Here is a 6000-nt window from a genome sequence, read left to right as displayed (position 1 = left end):
CAGTTGTAGACTCAAGATCAGATGGGAAATTTTCTTATAGTGTTTTGATTTTTTTTTTTTTTTAAAAAAACATATATATCAAGCATGTTAAAAGAGGAGAAAGGAATGCTTCAAAATAAAAACTTAGTTCAAGTTTCCTTCCTTCCTTCCTTCCTTCCTTCCTTCCTTCCTTCCTTCCTTCCCTCTTTTTCTCTCTTTCCTCCCTTTCTCCCTCCCTTCCTTCTCTCTTTTCCCCTCTGTTTCTTTCTTCCCTCCTCCCTCCCTCCCTTTTTCTTTCTTTCTTTCTTTCTTTCTTTCTTTCTTTCTTTCTTTCTTTCTTTCTTTTCTTTCTTTCTCTTTCTTTCTTTCCTTCCTTCCTTCCCTCTTTTTCCCTCTTTCCTCCCTCCCTCCCTCCCTTCCTTCTCTTTTCCCCTCTGTTTCTTTCTTCCCTCCTCCCTCCCTCCCTCCCTCCCTCCCTCCCTCCCTCCCTCCCTCTTTCTTTCTTTCTTTCTTTCTTTCTTTCTTTCTTTCTTTCCTTCCTTCCTTCCTTCCTTCCTTCCTTCCTTCCTTCCTTTCTTTCTTTCTTTCTTTCTTTCTTTCTTTCTATCTATCTTTCCAAAATATTTCATATAATAACCTGAATGCTTAAACATGGATTTCTAAGCATCTAAGCACTGGAGGGGGTTGGCCTAAGTTTACCATTAAGAACTTGAACAATAGGAAATACGCATTTTTCAATTTTGTGGAGGTTTTTTTCCCCCCCTGTTTCAATCTGGCTTCCTACTGTTTGATACCCTTAAATCTCTCTTTTTCTCTTTCCCTTCTTCCTTCAACCTGATTTCATATCTCCAATATAGTTAGATCTCCCTATTGTTTAATCGGTTCATTGTGTAACGCACCCTAGCGTGTCGCCAATAGCTGGATATTAATAACAGGTGTCTGGGATGAGGTGGTGGCAGGAAGTTCATTTTCATACAGGGAATTTTCTCTAGGGAGCCTGAAAGCTTACTCAACTCTTTCTGGCTGTTATTTGTTCTTAAAACAGGGGTTAAAGACATTCATTTCCCTCTAATCTATTCCTAAAGAAAGCTGGCAAACAATTTACCGTACTGTGCACCATAGAGAATTAAATATAGGTAATCATAAGTTCTTTATAAGTTTGCATGCCTGACTCACATTCTGATGTGGAGAAAAAAAAAATCAATTCCCTGCTTCCCAAAAGCTCTCTTGGGGACAGGCGGATCGCTTCACTGACTTCCTGTCTGCCATGTCCCTTTGCGTGATGACAAACAGAACTGGAACTGACATCACAGAACACAATTTGTGAGCTAAAATAAGCCAGGTTTCTCCTTTTTCTTCTCTTTCATCATGGAAACACAGCCCTCATGTTCGAAATTAGAGGTGCAGAATGATGGATCTGACAGTCCCTCTTTGACTGCTGGAAGCTCTTAATATCGGGATTGGGGATTGTCCAGTGGCAGTGAGTGAGTCATCTTTGGTTGCCCTAATTAGAATAGAATAACAGAGTTGGAAAGGACCTTGGAGGTCTTCTAGTCCAACCCCCTGCTTAGGCAGGAAACCCTCCACCACTTCAGAGAAATGGTTATCCAAACTCTTCTTAAAAACCTCCAGTATTGGAGCATTCACAACTTCTGGAAGCAAGTTGTTCCACTGATTAATTGTTCTCACTGTCAGGAAGTTTCTCCTTAATTCTAGGTTGCTTCCCTCCTTGGTTAGTTTCCATCCATTGCTTCTTGTCCTGCTTTCTGGTGCTTTGGAAAATAGGTTGACCCATTCCTCTTTATGACTACACCTCTCTTCCAAGATATTGGAAGACTGCTATCATGTCACCCCTAGTCCTTCTCTTCATCATACTAGACCTACTCAATTCCAGCAACTGTTCTTCATATGTTTTATCCTTGAGTCCCCTAATCATCCTTATTGCTCTTCTCTGCAGTCTTTCTAGAGCCTCAATATCTTTTTTACATCATGGTGACCAAAACTCGATGCAGTATTCCAAGGTGGTCTTACCAAGGCATCATAAGTGGTATTAACATTTCACATGATCTAATTTCTAGGAGGTTACTCCCAAGTTAGTTTACTTATATGGTGTGTGTTGGAATAGTTATTTCACTCTGTAAGCAAATAGTCTGCAGACTAACCTGGGGAACAGAAAAAAATATCCCAGAGTAAAGCAATCACAAACCATTTCATAACAGAGTTGGAAGGACCTTGGAGGTCTTGTAGCTCAAGCAGGGTACCCTTTCCATCTCCAGACAAATGGTTGTCCAATCTCTTCTTTAAAAAACTGTACTGTAATCTGTCAGATTATTCATGAATTGGCAGAGACATGGTAACAAGGTCAGCCAATGAATAGGCATAGCAACTAAATCAGCCAATTGGGAGCTGAGACAGACAGGGCATGTCTTATTCTGCAGCTTCTGAGTCTGTGCACAGAATTGAAATTGAAAACAGAGTGTGAACTTGTCTGATGATCTGCTCTGCTGAAATGAAACTAACTGTTCTCTCCTGCCTTGTGTTGTAACTGCTACTTCGTTGAAGAAGAATCTATATTGGTATTGTAAATACTTCATCTATTATTATGTATATAAAGAAGTTAATGAATCCAGCTGAATCAGTTATTTGTGTGTGCTTCTGGATTTGATTTTTGCAAGAAACTCTGACATAATCTTAGAATTTAGAATAACAAAGTTGGAAGGGACTTTGGAGGTCTTCTAGTCCAACCCCCTGCTCAGGCAGGAAACCCTACACCACTTCAGACAAATGGTTGTCCAATCTCCTCTTAAAACCTTCCAGTGTATTTCTATACTGTAATGTACTGTACAGTGCAGAAATATAAAACATACAACATTTGTTCTGTACTGTAGCAAGGAAACAACATGGATATTTTATAGATAAAATTAGATCAGTCCTCCATAAGTGATTTAGAATACTGATCAAACCTCACCTTGGGCAAGATTTATCTTTAGGGCCCAGATCATTTAAAAAAAAAAAAAACTAAGCCAGCTTGGACTTGCTTCATAGTTGGAAGAGAGATTACAGGAATTCCTATAGGCTACACTAAGACAGCAAGGGTTCCTAATTATTGGCAAAAATTGCTGCAAGGATATTACTTGAACTTCTAAATGAAGACATCTTAGTTAGATACGTCTTTCTGAAAATGCAGTAATACTAGCAATAGCCCTTAGACTTATATACCTCTTCACAGTGCTTTACATCACTCTCTGAGCCGTTTACAGAGTCAACCTGTTGCCCCCAACAATCTGGGTCCTCATTTTACCAACCTCGGAAGGATGGAAGGCTGAGTCAACCTTGAGCTAGTCAGGATCGGACTCCTGGCAGTGGGCAGAGTTAGCCTGCAATACTGCATTCTAATTTTGGGAGCAAAAGATAAGGAAAGTTATATGTAAGTGAGAAAAGTGAGGGAGGGAAGGGAATGGAAAGGGGAAAAAGAAGGGAAAGGAGAAGGGAAATCCATGGGAAGGAAGGGGAAGGGGAAGGGAAGGGAGGGGAGAGAAGAGAAGAGAAGAGAAGAGAGGAGAGGAGAGGAGAGGAGAGGAGAGGAGAGGAGAGGAGAGGAGAGGAGAGGAGAGGAGAGGGGAGAGGAGAGGAGAGGAGAGGAGAGGAAATCCATGGGAAGGGAAGGGAAGGGAAATCCATGGTAACTTGGGGAACATTTTTAGGTGCCATTATGATTCTTTGAGATTTTAGAGACCACAATGTTTCATAGTGCTCCCTTTTAATCAGCTGTTTCAACATCAAAGGCATATTAAGGCTATTTTTATCCTGATCATTATCAGAAAATAGGAAGGTTTTTTCTGTTTGTTTATTTTTAATTTGAGTCTGGGCATGTTTGCATCCAGAGCCTAATTTAATCCACAAATTCATTGTTTAGAGTTGTGTCTGTTGAACAGTTGCCCTTTTCTCTTGCCTGTACCAGAAGTCCGAAATGGAATTAAGAAGCAGGTTTTATGCTGGAAAATAAATCTTTGTAATTTATTACTGAAACATCAAGTGTTGTTTTCTTTCCAACCAGAATCAAATATTCAGATTCACACCTCTTTCTGTGTGTGTACATTTTTCACATTTCATAGTTTTTGGACCATTTTATGGTCACGGAATGATCTCTAAACCTTGGATCGTAGGAAGCACAAGAATGCAAGAGCTCAGCTAGACTAGACCACAGCACCACTTAATTCTGCAACGAAGGGCAGAAAGTCTCACTTCCAATTAATACATATATATATATAGTGTTGAGACTGTAGAAAGAGTGCAGAAAAGAGCAACAAAAATTATTAGGGGACTGGAGGCTAAAACATATGAAGAACGGTTGCATTAATTGGGTAGGTCTAGTTTAAGGAAACTGACAGAAAGCCACTTGAAGAGACTAGAAGCATTTGAAATGTGGATTTACAGACAGTTGTTACGTATAAGCTGGGTTGACAAAATCAGAAATGAGAAGGTGATAAGCCACCTGGGAAAGCCAAGGGAAATCATCAAAGCCATTAATCAGCGAACGTTAGAATATTTTGGACATGTGATGCGACACCTGAAAATATACAGCATCCTTCACTTAATCATCCAAGGAAAAATTGAAGGCAAACAAGGTCCAGGCAGAAGAAGAACATTGTGGCTTCAAAATCTAAAAATTGGTTTGGACAAAATTCAACAGCACTTTTTTGTGTGGCTGTTGATAAAAATAGGATCGCCAACATGATCACCAACATCCGATGATGGATCAGGCACAAGAAGAAGAAGAAGCTTAAGGAAAAGAAAGATTAGGGGTGAAGGAAGGGAGGAAGGGAGGGAGGGAGGGAGGGAGGAAGGAAGGAAGGAAGGAAGGAAGGAAGGAAGGAAGGAAGGAAGGAAGGAAGGAAGGAAGGAAGGAAGGAAGGAAGGAAGAAAAGAGAGGGGGGAGAAAGGGAAGGGAAAGGAAGGAAGGGAAGAAAGGGAGGAAGGGAGGAAGGAAGGAAGGAAAGAAAGAGAGAAGGGGGAGAAAGGGAAGGGAAGGAAGGAAGGATATTTTTCATAAGTGCTTTTTTTCAATAGCCATTCCCATTTTACCCAGGTTCATATGTGGGAAAGAGAAGAGAAGAAACAGAAAGAAAAATGAGAGCATTTTTAAAAGTTATCCACAGTTCTGAATACTGCTTAGCAATAAGGGATAAAACTACTTAAGCAGGAAAAAGGTGAAAGGAAAGTCACTTCTTGGAGTTGGCTAGAGCTTCTTTCTGCCATCTGCTAGCTTTGGAACCAGATCCAAAGAAATAACAACAATAATAACAACAGTAGAAATAAAACGTGTAATTCAGTGTCAAATTTGGGGAGGGGGAATGGATGTGAGGCTTTCTAAAGCAATCTTTTCAGTGTCCTACAATCTAAATCTTCAGAGAAAGGGCTTAAGACTTTTGAACTTTCACAGTAGGGAAAAGGAATATTTAGAAATATTGGTGCTAACAATGTTTCCAAACCAGGGAAAATATGGTTAAATTGGAAGGAGTAAAGGAAAGTTTGTAAGTTGCTCACACTAACAAGGATGGGGAGCCCATAATCCTTCAGGCCTCATTACACACTGATTCCCACCAGGTTTAGTTAATGATGATTGAACAAGAAGCCCAAAAACTTCTGGAACCTTTTAGTCGCTCATCTGCAATCTGCAGAACACATTTATCTGTTGTGATAAAATGATGTGATTTTTAAAAGTAAGTTCAATTCGTAGATCCTTAGTAATACTTCTGGAAGAAAATGAGGCCATTTTATTTATTCTTGGAGTTGCTGTAGTTGTTTTGGTGCTCCTCATTTTAAATATCCAGATAATTCTGAAATAAAGATTATTTGCAAGCAATTGTTGCCTTTATAAGCTCGTTGCCTAATAGCATCTTCATAGAAATAAAAATTCAAAGTTAATCTTTGAATTTTTATATGCACAAAAATGGTAAAGGAATGGATTGTAAATGCACATTTGGAACATTGTGGGACCCAGTTAATTGGTTAGGGAGA

This window comes from Pituophis catenifer, unplaced genomic scaffold (genome assembly GCF_029215685.1).
Source record: "Pituophis catenifer annectens isolate HBS135680 unplaced genomic scaffold, rPitCat1.0.hap2 SCAF_4, whole genome shotgun sequence".
Taxonomy (NCBI): Eukaryota; Metazoa; Chordata; class Lepidosauria; order Squamata; family Colubridae; genus Pituophis; species Pituophis catenifer.
This window is presented reverse-complemented; position numbering follows the sequence as displayed.